Below are 19,909 nucleotides of genomic sequence, written 5' to 3' on the forward strand. Positions count from 1 at the left end.
GTATTTATAAAATATTACTAATAATAAAGAAATAGAGAAAACATGACCATTTTTTTGTGTGTGTGTGAGGAAGATCGGCCCTGAGCTAACATCTGACAATCCTCCTGTTTTTGCTGAAGAAGACTGGCCCTGGGCTAACATCTATGCCCATCTTCCTCCACTTTATATGGGACACCGCCACAACATGGCTTGACAAGCGGTGCATCGGTGCATGCCCGGGATCCGAACCGGCAAACCCCAGGCTGCGCAGTGGATCACAGGCACTTAACCACTTGCGCCACTGGGCCGGCCCCCAAATGACCAGTTTTAAAAATTTAAAAAGAAAATATAACAGATCCATCTGAAATCAAATTGATAGCAAAAAAATATTATAAACAATTTTATGCCATAGAGAAGATGGACATATTCCCTGAAAAACACAACTTTCCAAAAGTGACTTGGGAAATAGAAAATTTGTATAAATTAAATTTGTTTTCACACACCTTCCCACAAAGAAAACTACTAGTACAAACGATTTCACTGGTGAACTATATCAAATAAGAAAAATAAATATCAATATTACATAAGCCCTTTCACAAAAGAAGTGGAGGAAATTATTCTCCGCTTGTTTTATGAAACCAGCATAATCCTGATACAAAATCTGACAATGATATCACATGAAAGAAAATTACAGACAATACTCCTCATGAACACAGATGTAAAAATCCTTAACAAAACATTAGCAAAATGAATCCAAAAAAAAAAAAAGACAATGATGACCACATGGCATTTACCCCAGAAACTCAAGGTTTGTTTAATATTCAAAAAACAATCAATGCTATTCATGTTAGTAACAAAATAAATGATAAACTACTTCTATTAAAACTCAAGAAACTGAGTTCTCTGAGGGAGAACTCAAAACATGATAGAATTGAACAGTAAGCACAATGCACCAGAGCAGTCCACTTTGGAAGAACACAGAAGCTGATTAGATTTTTGGAGAGCTGGCCTGCCAGTGTCTGAATGACGGAAAATCCTAGGGAATGAAAAATATCTATTGCAAATGTTTAAATAATGGAAAACACTGGAAGACTTTTGTTACTATAATGTGCATGTTATACATGGTAGAATAAATATTTGAGGAAATAGTGTTTTTCCCCCTATTTATTGGCATTTCTTTACAATACAGTGTAGCCTACATACCAGTTGCCAGTTGAGGAGTTGGAACCTGTGGAGGTTTCCTCAGGTGAAGATTAAAATCAGAAGAGTGTAACGCCCATAAAATAACCTAGGATTTTGCACCATGGATCTCTGAACTGGGTGTATATCATAGAGCCTAAAGAAGTTAAACTACGTCATCAAACATAAGCATTTAAACAAGCAAAACAAATTAAAAACAAATGAACAAACTGTAAAACTAGATATAAAGTTACAGTAATTTGGATTTTGTCAAGACCTGTTTTACTTCTTGACTTGCAACTCATTCTCAGCTGTTTACAAAGTTCTTACGACACAGCTCTTATAGTGTGTATTATTAATTTGCAAATGCCACTGCTGCTCAAGAAAATTTATAGCCTTCTTCCAAGTGCCAAGCTCTAACATTCAACGTCTTTTTGTAAAACAATACCCTAAACCCATGCTTCAAATATATCTAAATAATTTTTTTTCATAGCTCACAAATTCAAATGCTTAAAGGGAATAGACAGATAAAATAAGAGGAAATAGAGATAATTCCACCTCTAGCCATGATGGAGTAACTGGTATCACAGCAGCCCTCCTGCCATGAACAAATATAAAACTGGACATAATATATAAATCAACAGTTTTCAGGAACTGGACAACAGACAGTACACCTCTGTGATCCCTGAGGGGAGGGAAACTTACTAGCTGAGCCCCATAATCGCTGGTGACTTTCTACCTGGTGACGATATCCTGACTGTGCTACAGGGATCAGCATAGTGGAGTCACTGAGCTGAAAAATCAGAGTTTAGGACTGCTGCAGTGGCTAGACTTTGGGGGCCATGGCAAGGGCAAGAAGGGAGATGTATGCGGGCGGGCAGAACTTTAAGTGGAGGTTCCCCATAAATGTTTGACTGAGGGCTGGGCTGCACCTGTGTGGGCCAAGACTACATGAAAAATACTAGTTAGAGGCTGCTCTGAGTTTGACAGTGAACACAGGTATTAGAAGTCAAGAAAGGCTGTAACACTTTGAATTCTGGCCCTCCAGAGTAGAGAAACATTTTAATATCCCAGGCGTCCAGCTGAGAATTGAAAATCCACACCTTAGGAGTAAATTCCATACACTAGAGTAAAGCCTATTCTAGAGCTGTCCTAAGATAGCTTAAAATTAAACATTAAATGATCCACAGAGGAGGTGATTTGAAAGTAATGAGCCAGGAACTGAACTGCCTGCTAGAAAAGAACAGACTCTTTAGATAAAGAAAATAAAATCCAGAGTCTCTGAATTGCACAAGCTATGATATCCAGTATAGAATAAAAAATTACCAGATATGCAAAGAAACAAGAATATGTGAACTAAAGCTGAGAAACAATAAAAGCTGTTAATAGATACCAATCCCAAGCTGTCAGCTGTCTCAGATGTTATATTTAGCAGACCATGACTTTAAAGTGTTATTAAAATGATTACTTAGGACTTAAAGGCAAATTTTATCTTAATGAATGGACAGACAAGAAATATTAGAAAGGAAATGGAAAGTGTAAAAAGAACTACATGATAAAGCACAACAACTAAAATGAAGAATCCAGTTTTTGGTATAATAGGTTGGAGATATCATAAAAATAGATCAGCAAACCTGAAGACAGATCAATAGAAATTATTAATTCTAAAGATGAAAGTAAAAAACCTAAAGAAAAGTGAACAGAGATTCCTGAATGAGTGGTACAATATCAAATAATCTAACATGTGTAATTGAAGTCCCAAAAGGAAAAAAAGAGAATGGAATAGAAAAAAACAAAAGAAACATTTAACAAAATTATAGGTGAAATTTTTTCCAAATTTGATGAAACATATTGACTTCTACAACCAAAAGATGGAGAGAAACTCAAAAAGTATAAACGCAAAGAAAGTCACATCTAGGCCCATCATGATCAAACTACTGAAAACTAAAAATAAAGAAAAAAATCTTGACGGCAGGTATAGGGAAGAAAAGACTCATTACCAATAGGGGCAAAAAATAAGAATTATGGCTCACGTTTTATGAGAAAGATAAAGGCCAAAATTGAAAAAAATTATATTTTTAAAGAGCTAAAAAAAAAAGAAAAAGAAAAGATAACTGTTTCCCCAGAATTCCTTATCCAGCAAAAATAATCTTTAAAAGCACATGTGAGAGCCAGCCCTGATGGCCTAGTGGTTAAAGTTCAGTGCATTCCATTTCAGCAGCCTAGGTTTGGTTCCCAGGTGCAGAACCACACCACTTGTCTGTCAGTAGCCATGCTGTGGCAGTGGCTCACATAGAAGAAATAGAAGGATTTACAGCTAGAATATACAACTATGTACTGGGGCTTTGGGGAGGAAAAAAAAAAAAGGGAAAAAAGAGAAGAATATTGGCAACAGATCTTAGCTCAGGGCAAATCTTTCAGAGCAAAAAAAAACAAATGTGAAATAAATACATTTTCAAATAAACAAAACCTGAAGAATTTGTTGCTAGCAGACATGCACCACAGAAAAGGTAATGGATATTCTTCAGGCTGAAGGAAAATGATACCAAATAGCAGCTCTCACCTACAGGAAAGAAAGAAGGGCACTGGAAATATGAAGTATGAAAATAGATATAGATGCTTTTCATTTTATTTCTCACAATTACTAAAAAGACAACTAGTATGTAGAGCAAATATAATATTGTAGGATGGTACTTACAACTTTTGTAGAAGTAAGCAAAATGTCATCGAGAGCATAAACAGCTATTTGTAAAGGGGGAGAGGTAGATGGAAACTTGTAGTAAGATTATTACATTTGTGAAATGAGATGTGGCAAATGGCAAGTGTGAAGTGGGAAGTGTTATGTATAAAATGGTAGACTATCGACTATAAATAGCTTTTATAAACTAATGATGCATATTTTTACCACTAGAATTCAGGTCAACAAACTACTGCCCATAGTCCAAATCTGGCCTGCTGCCTGCTTTTGTATAGTCCATGAACTAAGAATGATATTTAAAATTTGTTTAAAATGGTCAGAAAATAAACTAGCAAACAAACAAAAGGCATATGCAACAGAGACCACACGCAGCCTTCAAAAATCTAAAATATTTACTACTTGGCCCTTTGCAGAAAAAGATCGCCAACCTCTGATTTAGAGAAACCAGCTAAAAATTCAATAGAAAAAAAAAAGAATACTAATACAAAACCAATTAACCATAAAGAATTAACCAAAAATAATTAAACAAAAAGTAATCAGTAAATGAATAACAGATAAACAATAGCAAAAACAACAAAAAACCCAAAAGTGACAAATTGACATAAAATCAAACAGATTAATAAGCACATTAAATGTAACTGTATTAAACACTCTAATGAAAAGGCAGAGATGGCAATATTGGACAAAAATGTCAGACCCAATTACATGCCATCTACAAGAAACCTACTTTAAATATAAAGAACCAAATAGGCAAAAGTAAGGAGAAAGGATTAAAAAATATATACCACACAAATAATGATCATAATAAAGTTGACCTGGCTAAATTAATATTAGACAAAGTAAACTATAAGACAGACTATTGATAGAGATTAGGAGAGGTATTTTGTAATGATAAATGGGACAATTCATCAGGGATAGCAGTCATAAATGTATGTGTATTTACGAAGCTTCAAAAAGCATGAAGCAAACTGAGAGAACTAACAGAAGAAAAACACAAAATAACTGAACATTCTAACACTTCTTTTTCAGAAAGTGGTAGAAAATGTAGACAAAATACCAGTACGGAAATAGATCTTAACAATACTATCAAACACATTAAGCTAAATTACATGTACAAAACACAGCTGTTAGTGCCGTCCAGTCGATTCTGACTCCTAGTGAACCCTGCCTGGTGTTTTGCACCATCCTCTCACCTTCCTAAGCTGTATCAGACAATGCTCTGCTGCTATTCATAGGGTTTCATGGACAATTTTTTTCAGAAGTGGATGGCCATGTCCTTCTTCCTAGTCTGTCTTAGTCTGGAAGCTCCGCTGAAACCTGTCCACCATTTGTGACTCTGCTGGTATTTGAAATACTGGTGGCATAGCTTTCAGCATCACAGCTACACTCAGCCACCATAGTATGACAACTGACAGACAGGTGGTATGGTTCCCTGACTGGGAAAGGAATCCAGACTGCAGTGGTGAGAGCACCAAATCTTAACCACTAGACCACCACTGCAATATACATATACTTTTCAACTGTACAGAGAATGTTCCCCAAGGTTAGGCTATAAAGTTAGTATCTATACATTTCAGAAAACTGAAATCTTACAGTCTATGTTCTCTGACCACAAAAGAGTTAAATTAGAATTCAATAACAATAAGAGAGTTAGAAATTCCCAAATATTTGGAAACTAAATAAAATACTTCCAAATAACACAATAATTAAAAAAAAAGTCACAAGGGAAATTGGAAAAACAAAAGCCTTTGTAGTGTATGACTTTATTTACATGAAGTTCTCAAACAGGTAAAACTAATCTATAGTAGTAGAAATCAGATCAGAGCCTTCCTGGGTCATAGAGTAGGGAGATAAATAAGTGCAAAGTGACACATCAGAGCTTTTGGAGAGATGAAAATTGTTTTCTGTCTTGATTGGGGAGATGGACACATGATTTATACATTTGTCAAATGCCATTGAACTATACACTCAAATGTATGAATTTTATTGTACGTAAAGTTGATTTTTAAAAATAGGGTAAATATGGAGTGCTACTGACTAGAATGATGGCATTTGGATACAAAAATATTACGGACATTAAGCAGACCAAAGAAACTACACCTAGGGGCTCAATTCAAGCCACTAGTGGCTTCTGAGTTCTAGTTACACTGGCATCATCATTGTTCCTCCAAGGGACTATTACTGCACTTTCTTGGCCCTTTGGCTGTTGTTGAATGACCACTCCCACTTTCCTTTGCTCATCAAAATCCTACTCACTCTTCAAAGTCCAGACAATGTCTAAGCATTCTTTTTTTTTAAAATGATTAACCAATGCAAGTTTTTTTTTCAATAGCAGTAGAGCATATTCAATGAAGAATTTTTTTTTTTTTTGCAGGGAAAGATTTGCCCTGAGCTAACATCTATTGCTAATCTTCCTCTTCTTTTTTTCCTCCCCAAAGCCACAGTGCATGGGTACATATCCTAGTTGTCCTTCTAGTTCTTCTATATGAGCCACTGCCACAGAATGTCAACTGACAGACAGGTGGTGTGGTTCTGTGACCGGGAAATGAGCCCAGGCCACTGAAGCGGTGAGAGCACCAAACTTTAACCACTAGGCCATCAGGGTTGGCTCTGTCTAAGCATTCTTTAAGCCTTTCCCTATTAAAGCACTTCCAAAAGATCATCATTCCTCTGAGTTCCTACAGATATTGTCTGTATATTTTTTAGCTTGAAATACAGATTTGGCAATGTAGATGTAACAAGCCACTTCTGTTTATAGCTCTCAGAGAACTATTTTTCTTTTTTTTTCTTAGAAACAATGCCTTTTTGGACTACCTGAAAGACCACACTCATCTAGTCGGTGCCAGTCATAATTCTCAGGTGTCGTAAGGGAATAAATGATTCAGCTTCATAGCTATTTTTCTCACTTTTTGGTGGATATTTTCAAATAATATAGATAAGTGGAAGGAATAATATAATGAACAGAAATATCTACCACTTAGATTCCACAGTTATTCACACTTGGCCATATTTGTGCTTTTTCTCTCTCTTTATAAAGAATGTTAAAATATATTTCAGAAATCCTAACACTCTACCAATAAATATTTCAGCATGCCTCTCCAAAACCTAAAGACAATCTCTTAAGTAATAATACCATAATCACCTAACAAAATTAACCATAATATCTTCCTATAGTCTAATACTCAGTTCATATTCAAATTTCTCCTATGTCCCAAAAATATCTCTTGTTTTACAGCTGTCATTTTTTTTTCAAATCAGAGCCATTTTATCAATCAGATTTTTAAAATAAATCATGGTTTACATATATTTAAACAATCTAACATAGCCATTACACACGATATATTACAATATAAAAGAGAACGGAGAGGAGACTTTAACCAAAAAGAAAGCGGGATAGATGGAAGGAGAGATAGAACTTAAGAAGCACTAATGAAATGTAAGCTCCTACAGGAAGATGTGGCCACCAGAGTCCTAGAATTCACAATGGGAAATAATACAACCATGAAAGTAGGCTAAGAATAGAATCATCGACAAATAAATATTCCATGAAAGTGGCGCCAAGTTTACACGGGCAACAGTTTCTCACTTTATTGTCAAACATTTGAATCTTTCTGAATGAGAACAGACATTTTTATAGCACTTTCTGTTTAGCATCAGACATATGAAGTGGCACCTAATACAAAAAAGGAGACTTTTATCTATAAATTGTGGTTTGCAAAGCATAAGCTGCGTAATAATGAATATCAAGGTTCCCCCATCCCCTATTTTTATTTTTCTTCTTTGTTCAAGAAAAAACCAAAACATTCCAGGAATGCGTTAGAAGTCAATGACAAAGTAATAGAAAATGCTGACATGTGGCAATCCCTTCACAGCAAATGAATCTAATTTCTGGTGTTCTGAGCCAGTTCTAACACTAAGCCAGGCCTGGACGGAAGAGCTTCCAAGGGCCCATTTGACCTATAAGAACCTTTGGGGTGGAGAAGGTACATGAGTGTGAAGAAATTTACCATAGCAATGACCTTGTTCAGTTTCCTTGCTTGCAAATCTTGTCTCAGAGGTAAAATGGCAAGAACGCATCGGCACTTGAGAGATCAAGTATAAACTAAGAATTTGCTGACTTATTATGCAGGGCAGTTTTTGGATTCCATTCCTAAAGGCAAGGATTGGATTCGAGGGTTAGAGAAAGCAGTCGTTAAGGCCCAAGTTCAAACCTGGAGCCCTTTACATCAACGAATCTGTCAAAAACAAGCCAGCAAGCCAACAAACCCAAAGAGAACTAATCTACATCTTCAACCCAGATGCCACCTTGGCACTGGTGAGTGAGGAAATACAAAACAAAATAGAATCTGTTCCAGCCTTCCCTGTAACCTCAGAGATCCCAACACATAAATCTCTTAAGAGATAAGCCCTCCTAGGTGGCAAATAGAACTGCTTGAGTACCTTGCAGCAAATACCTTGATGAAGATGAGAATAAATATCCAGTCATATTTGATGGGAACTTCAGGACTAAACATAAACTTTCCCCTATTGAATTCAGGGGAGTTAGGAATTGAGACACAAACATTCTTGACCTGAAAAAGACTAGAAAAAATGTGTTGAAAGTATCTAACAGATTAGAAAAACAAATCTATCAGTCTGGTAAATGTTTTCAAACCATCTTAGACACATGATACTTAGTCTTATTTATGCTGTCTTTGTTTTTGTTAAACAAAACATATATTTCATATGTTCACATTGGCAGATGTGTAATGATTCACTTGTCTGTCTTATTACACAGTCATACTTTTCTGGGTCATAATAAAGTATCTATGTATTTGCAAGTAAGAACTGTAATTCACTAAATAAATACCAACAATCATTCATTTACTAAAATCCATTAATTTTACACAAGAAAGCCACTCAGAGCCTGAAACTCTTTCTCCTAAATTCCCATGCTTAGGTTACTGTTTCCCACTTCACCACAGATCAAGAACAACAAAATAAAATACAAGAGAGTGTCTTAATATCGTTAAAAAGTTACAAGTAAGAGCCGACAGCACTATACGTTTGAGTATTTCCTGTGATCATCACATTACTACAACATAATATGTAATCATGTTCTTTTTAAAACTATTTTTTATCTAGGTAAAACATTTCTTAACTGCCAGGCACTGACTTTAAGTAATTCAACGAGTTTTGATAAATTATAAATCCATGCAACCACCACCACAATCAAGATAATAGAACATTTCCATCACGGGCAACTCTTGCTTTGATTTCTATCACCACAGATTGGTTTGGCTTGTTCTTAAACTTCATATGAATGAAATTACGCATATCTATTCTGTTTTGTCTAGCTTCTATCATTCAACATAATTTACTTGAGATTCATCCACTTTGTTGTGAGTATCAGTAGTTTATTCTTTTTTATGCTGACCAATAGACCATTGTGTTAATATACCAGGACATGCCTATTAAATCTCCTGGTTATGGGCATTCGAATTATTTCCACTTTTTGGCTATGATGAGTAAAGCCTCAAATCCATTCATAAAAAGGAAAAGAAAATGTTGTAAGTTAATGAGCTAAGCATCCATCTCAAGAAATTGGAAAGAAAATGGCAAAACAACATAAATTTGAAAAAGGTAAATAGTAAAACTAATAGCAAATTTATGAAATAGAAAGAAATCATAGAAATAAAACTTTTGCTTTGCTGAATCAACAAAGCAAAAGTTGGTTCTTTGCACAGACATAATTGAAAAACTTCAAGGGAAATAAAATGAAGGCAAAAAATAGATATTAGGACTGAAAAAGTCACCACAGGTCCTGCTATCTATTAAACAAATAATTAGGAGATATTGTGAAAAACATATTTATGGCAAAATTTTTAGAAATCCAGTTAAAATGGGCAAATTTCTAAACAAGTAAATAGCATATCTGAACAAAAAAGTTCTATGAATAGTGAATGACCATTGAAACAATTGACGCAGTAATTAAAGACATTCTTCTGAATAAAACTGTCTACGTGGCTTCAAGTAGTTTCTAATAAACATTTAAGAAATAATTCCAATCTTACACACATTCTTCAGAATATAGAAAAATATGAGATACTTCTCAACCAATATGTGAGTCTAGCATAACCTTGATACCAAAACTGGAGTGGGACAGTATAAAAGAGGAAAATTATAGGAAAATTATATGAACATAGATGCAAAAATTCTAGGTGCACTTAGCAAACTGATTGCAGCAAGACAAAAATTGACGTATATCATCACCAAGATGGGTTTAACCTGGAAGATGAGCATGGTTTAACATTAAATAAGCAATCAATGTTGTTCCCTACATTAACAGGTTATGGGAGAAAAATATAACAGCTATCTCTATAGATGAAGAAAAAGTTTTAAATCCAATTCAGCATTCAGTAATGCTTAAAAGGCATAGAAAACTAGGGATAAAGGGAAAGATGGGAACGACCATAATCTGATAAGAGTTATTTAAAAAGAAAAAACCAACTCCACAGTTCCTGGTAAAATGTGGAAAGCTTTCCTCTTGAGATTGAGGTTAAGAAAAGTATGTTTATTTCTACCACTTTTATTCAACACAAGTCTAGGGAAACACTAGCCAATACATACAGTAGTACATTAATAAATAGATAGATGTCATAAAAATTGGATTTTGGGGGAAGAGAGAATGGTCATTAATCTCAAATAATATTCACAGGTGATATGATGTCATATATAGAAAATTCAAAATATTCTATACTTAAACCATTGGAATTAATATGATAATATAGCGTGATTGCTGAATACAAACTCAGAATACAAAAAACAATTTTATTTCTAAACACCAATGAAATATATATAAAACTAAAATTAAATAACTTTACCAATCTATAAATACATGTCACTTTTATAGATCAAAAAATTCAATTACCTAGAAATGTCTAATGAATTATGCGTGAGACCATTAAAGAGGATACCTAAAAATGAGAGATCTAAATAAATGGAAAAACCTAGATGAATGGAGAAATATGGTATGATCACGGATTGGAAAAGTAATGCTATCCAGCTGCTCATTTTCTTCAAATTCAATGCAATCTCAATCAAAGCTTCAACATGGCTTTTTATTTTTGAAACATGAAAGATTGATTGGAAATTCATATGAAAAATGTAAGGGGCCAAAATATGCTGGGAGAATGACATGGAAAGACTTGATGCACAGTAATTAAGATAGTGAGGTATTGGTGTACACACAGATAACATAACATGTCCAGAAAGGACCCAAGCACATCTGGACTTTTGATTATTGACAAAGTGATGTGGTAGAGCAAGAGGAAGAGCAGTATTTTAGGTAGGAAAGCGAATATTTATATATGAGAAAAACCTTAGAAAGTCTATATCCATTTCACATCAATAAAAATATATATATATATATATATATATATATATATATATATATATATAACTTCTTTGTGGATTATTGACCTAACCATGAAAGATGAAACAATGAAGCTTTTAAAAATTATTATAAGAAATTACATATGAAAATAACATAAGAAAGTTTTTAGAAAATAATATAAGAGATCTTCATGACTTCAGGATGAGAAAATTGCTTAAATAAGCTACCAAAAGTACTAAACATATAAAACACTATGCATAAATTTTACTACATTAAAGTTAAGAACTTTAGCTCACCAAAAGACACCTTTAAAAGAGTAAAATGTCAAGCCACATAAAGTGAAAGAATATTTGCAATACATATAACTTACAAGGCTCACCCAAAATATAAAAAGAACGCCTACAGATGAATAAAAAGGTGATGAGCAAACCAATAGAAAAATGGATAAAAGACTTGTACATTCAACAAAAGAAAAGATTAGAATGACCAAAAAATATATGAAAGGCTGTTCCAATTTAATAATAACGAGAGGAAATCAATTTAAATTGTGATGAGATACCAGTATCCACTATCCAGATTGGCTTAAGTGAAGAAACGTGAAAATACCAAATGTTGACTAGAATATGTTACAATGGGAAACTCATACTCTGTTGGTAGGAATGAAAATTTCTATAACCTCTTTGGAAAACCATTTGTTTCTATCCTGTGAACTAGCAATTCCACCCATAAGTATATAACACTAGAATAACATGTATGCACGCATATCAGGGTACATAGACAGGAATGCTCATTAAGAACAGTGTTTGTAATAGACAGAACACAGAGACAATCAAAATTTTCATCACTGGTGTGATGAATAAATAAATTGTGCTGCATTCATATAATGGATCACTATATAGCGATGAAAAAGAATTAAGTACAGTTATACACAAAAATAAGAATGAATTACAAAATCATAATGTTGACTGAAAGAAGTTAGTCACAAAGGAATACTTAATTTTTGAGTACTTTTATAAAATATTGAAAAAATTGACAAACTATACTAAGTTTTCTTTTTGAAATGTGTAACTAAGTGGTTAAAATAAAACAACAACAATAAGGAAGTGATTACCATAAAAGTCAGAGTAGTGACTTTTGCTGGTATTGCTGTATGTCCTGAATGGCTGGAGAAGGGCTTGTTAGAGGAGAATATGTTTGTAATATTTATTGATCTGTACATTTGTGTTTTCTGCATTTATATCTGTTTTATTGCACAACAAAAATAAATAAGTACAAGAAACATATAGTATGCTATAGTATGAGTTATTCTCATTTATATAATTAACTGAAAGAGGCTTCTTCCTTTTTCTAAAATCATTTATCTCACAGCATTATCTTCCCTAATGACATGAGATAAGCAAGGCTTCTTTCTGTTCCATTTTCAGATATGCTATACATCCTTGTAGATGGGGAAAGAGAAGGGTTTTCATTCTTCCTTGGGTTTTATTTGAAAGTTAAGGTGCACGTAAAGTAGCCAAGAGACGTTGCAAACTGATCTCAAAAGGTAGGTCATGATTCAGACCCTTGCAGCCTTGATGACATGTCTTTAATTAACAAAGCAGAGGCTCTAATGGAGAGGCCTCTGAGTGCCACTGCAGTTAATGGTCTGTTAGCATTTCATTATAAAGGCCTGGAGATAGAGGGCTTAACCTAGGAAAGGGGTCTTGGAAAACAAATTAGAAACCACCAAATGATTAGGCTCCTTAAAAATAGTTCCATGTAAATCAAAAAATGCAAGAGTTATTTGGTTTGCATTTAGAAGTATAGCATCCTCTCTAATATCATATTTATTCCTGTCTAATATGGTCAATTCTTAAAAATAAAATCTCTAAAATCAATTTTAGTAATGTGGTCATTTCAACACCTGATAATAATAAAGCCCTTTGTGTGAATGATATTTAATTCCTTTTGAAGATTCTTATAATCTTTTTGATCAAATAATATTTTATTACATCTGTATTTCAGTTTGCCCTTCCTTTTCAATTTTAGAGAGTTATTCTAGCAGGTACAAAAAAATTAAAGATCAGAAAGTCATGATTCCAGTGTGGAATCTCCAACAGCTAAGCAACTTTCTTCAATGGAGTGTAACCAATCAAAAAAGAAGAGACCCTCACCAAAACAAAGAACGTTTTGTTTCCTAGAGAAATGGTTCTCTCATAAGTGTGCAGGTAACTGTGTGTTTAAGGAGGAAGTAGCAACCCCCACCAATAAGCCATTTCTCTTTTTTAAAATAAAAGCAAGAAGGGGAGGTGTTTTTCTAGTGAAAGAAAAGTTCCAATTCTCCTCCTATTAATCATAGTAAACTAGCCTGTAGCTACTACATATACCTGAATGGGTCTTGAGTGATGATACCACGTATGCCTTGGACCTCTCTCCTTCTTTTGATCACTTGACATCTAGATGAGCTGACAAATCTAAAAAAGACTGCCTGACAAGTCATTTTGACTCTTCAGAGGTAGAGCTTTCTCAGGCAGTATGTGTAACGGATGGATCTGCAGCCATTGGGAGTAATATTTCTACAGTAAGATCTGAATTCTTAACTTTGAATCTCTGGGTTTAGGCCACTTGTACTCCCCATGTTTATTTCCTTTATGGAATTTGTGAGTAATTGGTAGACTTTTTGAATGTCATAACTTGTCTCATTAAGGAAGTGGACCCAAGACAAATTTTGCTTTTTCACTTTTCACTTTGCCTTCCATAATTTGATGTGATGATTGGAAAGCTACTTTAAGATGATAATCATACACAAAGTGAAAACTGCTTAATCCTGTTGCCTTCTCCTACATAAAGGTTCTCTGTCTAGTGCAAAACCAGCAGACTCTACATATGGTTTTGACAAGAAATATGATTCCTTTAAAGGGACTTTTTCTAGTTGTATGTTTCATGCCTCATAACTGCACGCATGGCGCCTTGCACATAGTAGACACTTTATGTCTATTCTTTTGGTGTCATTAGATCTTGTTTTGATCCCAATCTTGTCTAAAAACAATCATGCATTGCTTAATGACAGAGATATGTTCTGAAAAATGCATCGTTAGGTGATTCCGTCACTGTGCGAACATCATAGAGTGTACTGACACAAACCTAGATGGTATAGCCTACTACTCACCTAAGCTATATGATACTAATCTTATGGGACCACTGTATTATACGCGGTCCACGGTTGACCGAAAGGTTGTTATTCAGTGCATGACTGTAATCTAAAATGCAAGGTTTTGTGGAGTTTGTGTGTGTGTGTGTGTGTTTACACTGGACTGGTTCTTTAAATTTTCTTGAATCCAACGTGATGTTGTAAGACAAACTGGGGCCTCTAAACTGAAGACTGCAGGACACAAAGGCAGGAAGAGAGCAAACATTAACATTTGAGGTTGCTATGAAATTTGTGCTGTAGGTAGCTGGGGCAGAGGAGACCGCATTGTTGGGGAAAAGCACTCTCTAGGGCTGAGAGATACATCTCTAGGCTGTGATTTGGATCCTATGGTGGAACCCTTTATCACGGAGCATCATCACAACAGTGGGTGAAAAAACAACATTAAGAAAAAAAAAGCACAGCAAGGGATACATATTTACATATTTTAATGAAAACAAATTATCTCTCCTGAAAGTAATTAATTGTGAAATTATTTAATTATGTGGCAGTAGTAAGGGGGAAACAGTGTTTGAGGTTTTTCAGTAAATTCCAATTTTAAGTAAACAATTATTTGAGTCTGGATTCTTTATTAAGTAATTCTTTACTGAAATCTCAGAATGTCAAGCTACTTTTTTTCCACTAGTGCTACACCAAAATGCAGCAATTATGCAATTAGAAAGAAATTGCTCTTGTGAATTTCTTTCAATTTTGAAATAGGCATTTGGAAAGTGGTGGAGAAGCGAGATACAATAGAATTCCTGAGAAACATGGGCTTGACTTTGAAATATTTATTCAAGCAAAAACTCTCATTGATTGCCATGTCAATTTCTCAGCATGCCTGCTGAAAAATAAACATAGAAATATAGAATCTAATATTTAGAAGGAAACCTGCAGATTATCTAATCCAGCTTCCTACACAATGCAGAAAATTTCCCCACTATAATTCCATCAGTAGGTCACCAATATTTACTAACACAAAATATGTGGGTCATAATTCACTGCCTTGTAGTAGTTGTGGGAGAGCTCTACTGATTACATTCTCCTTAAAATTTTGCACATCAGATTAATTTCTGCTTTTTCACAGCACAGGATGTGTCTAATTACTATTCCACCTTTAGTCTATCAAATATTTACACATGTTTATTGTTGTCTTTACATGTCTTTTTTGATTCAGACTCAACATTCCTGTTACTCTCAAGAACCCCAGATATAGTATGATTTATTTACCAGTCGCTGTTCTGTATGCCCTCATTTGAAAGAGCTTCAGTGGGTGAACATCTCTCACAAGTTTAGTTTCCCAAACTTGACAATATTTTGCAGAGTGGAAATGACACCATCATCATCACTCATTTTCTCATCAGGTGCTAAAAAGCCAAGCATTCTCTTCCCTGTGCTCCTAAAATACATTTAAGAGCCAGCAAAGGGGACTGATTAACCACAAGGATGCCACAGACAGACTACTCAAGTCACTGTATCAGTAGTGTGACCATAGACAAATTACTTGACCTCTCTGTCAGTGTCCTCATCTGTAAAATGAGAGTAATTATAGTACCTACCTTGTAAGATTACCATGGAGATTAAATAAGCTAATATTTGTAAAGTGCTTAAAACAATGCCTGACACATAGTAAACGTTTTGTGAGTATTTGTTGGTTTGCAAATTGGCCCCTGAACAGAGGGAAAACAGAGATGGAAGAAAGAGGCAGGCCACTCCAGATCGGTAGGTGGCAGGTTTGATAAGAAAGGAAAGTTACCTACAAGACTTGTCTTGGGCAGCTGCAAGACAAGTAGATCTCTGTACCTGCCCACCAGAATCTTATAAGTTTATATAGAAGCTTTAGCTGGTTTCAGTCACGTACACTGTCCGGATGGTCTCAACAACACATTGCTCTCTCAAGGCCGCATCCTGGAAAATGGCTCCCACGGTGGGAATGGTGGGCAGAACTTGCATTCCAAGGACAAAGGAAGGTGTGAGGAGCCTCAGATTGCCTGGGTCCAGCTCTTGGGTCAACTGGCGATCATATCCTCTTGATAACCTCCTCAAACTGTGCTCATCAGATAAATGGCTGAATCTAGATCTTTATAGTTATATTAAATTTTTAAAATTGCTTTGAGTCAGTTGTTCTGGGCTTTACTTTTGCATACATATTTGTTTAGCAGAGTGAGCCTTTATGTTAGAAGAAATACCACACAACACTGATAAACAATAAACAAAATAAGAGCTGCTCTGTCTGTGGCTGGAGTGAAAGTCCAGACACCTTGCTGTTGCTGGAGTGAACCTCACCCCATACATTCCATGGCAGCATGGAAGGCTTCTCTGGAGATGCTGAGTCCTGAAAAAATGATGAACATATATTCTTTTTTTTTTTTCATTTTTTCTTTTTTTTTTTTTTTGGTGAGGAAGCTTAGCCCTGACTAACATCTGTTGCCAATCCTACTCTTTTTCTGAGGAAGATTGCTCTGGGCTAACATTTGTTCCCATCTTCCTCTACTTTGTACGTGGGATGCCGCCACAGTATGGCTTGATAAGTGGTGCATAGGTCCGCGCCCAGGATCCAAACCTGCAAACCCCAGGCCGCTGAAGCAGAGCATGCAAACTTAGCGACTATGCCACCGGGACGGCATGGTGGTTTACAGGTCTATTACAGGTTTAACCTATTAATCTTAATAAATTAAAAGAAGATATATTCTTTTAACCTGTTAATATATTTTGGTCCTGAAAATGTTTTCCAGTATATGTGCTAATTATTCCATTCTCCATAAATTTCATAAGCAGAAAGATTTCAGTCTACCTTTAATCACTAAAATATGGCGGAAGAGGATAAGTTCAAAGTATAGGACAGTGGCATCCCTGCAGTTTCCCTTCCTGCTTGCCACTGAACCATTAATTCACATTTTTAGTCAATCATGTAATGCTACTTATCATCCAGTTCACCTTCCTGCATTTTTCCCCCAACAGTATTGTGACTTTGCCAAATGCCTGCCCAAAACCAAGATATATCCTATCTATAGCATCCCCCTGACCTGAATGCCTAGTAATCCCCTCAAGAACAAAAAGAAAGCTTATAAGTTTTTTATTTGCTCTTTTGCTTGCTCCTGGGAATCACTTCTTTTCTCTATGCTAAGAATCCTTCTGGTCTTTCACCCTTTTAAGAGATTTATCAATGGTCTATGTTCAAATAGAAATAAAGATAAATTGAACATCATTACCTGGTAAAAATTAGCTTTATATTCTGAATATCAAGAACTTTTTTTCCCCTTGGTTTAAACTGATACTTTACCTGATCATCAAAACTTCTTATAGAAAATCAAAAGTGATTATTTAATGATGTCTTTAATTATTTCTATCTCCTATGTTTTAGATATTAAGGCCTATACTATTTTCCTAGCACTTCCATAACAAATTATCACAAACTTGGTGGTTTAAAACGATAGATATTTATGCTTTTACAATCCTGGAGGCCTGAACTATGAAATCGAGGTGTTGGCAGAGTGACGCTTTCTCAGAAGGCCCTAGGAAAGAATCTGTTCTTTGCCTTTTCCAGCTCCTGCTGTCTCCAGGTCATTCTTGGCTTGTTTCTGTATCACTCTGATCTCTGCTTCCATCTTCACATGCCTTTTCCTCTTTTGTACGTCTCTTATAATGAGACATACTAATCATCGCATTGAGGGCCCACCCAGGCTAATCCAGGATGATCTCCTTGCCTCATGATCTTTATAGTTAATTATATCTGCAAAGACCCCTTTTTCCACATAAGGTAACATTTACAGATTCTGGGGACTGCAATGTCACATGCCTTTTTGAGGTCACATTCAATCCACTACAAGGCGTAAGACTTAAATTCATATACAATTATTAATCTCATTTATTTTTTTCTCTACTGTCCATGAAGGGTGGCTTGTGCAGAAAACAAAGTCAGAAGCTCAGAGGATGAAGACGAGAGGGATGGTGAGGACACTGGAAACCGTAATGTAAAGGGTGAAGAAGAAAGCTCCTTCTTCTGGAGGAAAAAGACAGGGGGGCGTAATAGCTCTCTTTACGTATTTGCAAGGAGGACCTGTGGAAGATGGAATTGACTTCTATGTAGTTCCTGAGGGGTAGAATTAAAATTGATGGTTAGTGATTACCGGAAGACAGACTATAGGCTCAATTCAAGATGAATGTTTCTAACATAACTGCCCGTGACTAGAATGGACTGTCTCCAAGGGTAGCAAATTCCTTATTCCTGCAAGTGTACAAATTTGTATAGAAGTCGTAAAGCTAATCGAAACCTTGAAATGGTTTTTAAGCTGATTCTTCTGTGATTTTAAAATCCGAATGCACATTAGAGTCACTTGGGAATCTTTTTAAACTTTCACACGTTCTTTAAGTAAGAGTGGAGCCTAAGCATGTGCATTTAATAAGTTATCCAGCTTAATTTCTTTAATATTTATTGATTTGGATTGATGGATTCCAAAGTGTGAACCCAAACCAGACTGAGTTGCTCTTTAAAGTTCCTTCCAACCCTAAGATTTTGATTCCAAGAAACAGACTAGAAGAACAGGTATTTAGTCAACAACAAATCTAAAATTGAATTGAAAATGTGAACAGAGATTCATGGGCAAGATTGCCAGCAAATTCCACAGAGGCCGTATTGTTCCGTGTGTTGTTCCTCTAAGCCTGGATAATCATGCTCAATGATGTATATTCACTTTAAGAGGATTCTTCAAGTGGAAAATGTTCCTGAAAGGTTTAAACACCATGAATGATCCCAAACTCATCATCTTGTCATGGGAACAGGGGCCACTAAGAATGCAACTATGGAAGGAAAATAAAGAGACAAGAGCTTGGAAATTGGATATAGATAAGATTGAGGTTATTACAGCCAGGGCTAACTACCTAGCTTTGAGGAAAGAAGGATATTTTGTTACGGGCCAATGTAGGTTGTTAACATTTGGGAAATAAACTTTAAAGATTCAATTTAAGTATATACAGAAAGGGGAAAAGGAAGAACACAGATTTAGGAACCAGGTTCCAAAAGAATAGCAGGTGCAATCATTATCCTTTCAGTACACATTCTGATATAGATATAGCACATCTATCACATAGAATAATGTGTGTTTGCTATTATTCTACACGTAGAATGACATGTACTTTGGATGTAGAAAGTATTGCAACTGGTAAGCCAGTACATATTAATTGAATAGACCTTAGGTGAGCAACAAAACCTTAAGGTTCTTTGGCTTGGAAGGAATGAGAACATTAAAACCTCACACTGAATTTAAAACAAAAGAAGACAAAACAACTTATTGGTTGACATATTGAGAAGCACAGTTTTTCAGGTTTCAAGAACAAGTTGATCTAGCAGTTAATTGGTGACATATCCAAGAAATAAATTTTTTTTTCCCCCCAGTCTCTCTGCTCTGGTAGCCAAGGTGCTGACTTCAGCTCAGAACTGTTTCTCCTAGTGGTTGCATCAGAACTTCCCCTACCAAACTAAGCCACTTTCTTTCTTGTTCACTTTAGTAGG

This window comes from Diceros bicornis, chromosome 16, assembly GCF_020826845.1.
Source record: "Diceros bicornis minor isolate mBicDic1 chromosome 16, mDicBic1.mat.cur, whole genome shotgun sequence".
Classification (NCBI taxonomy): Eukaryota; Metazoa; Chordata; class Mammalia; order Perissodactyla; family Rhinocerotidae; genus Diceros; species Diceros bicornis.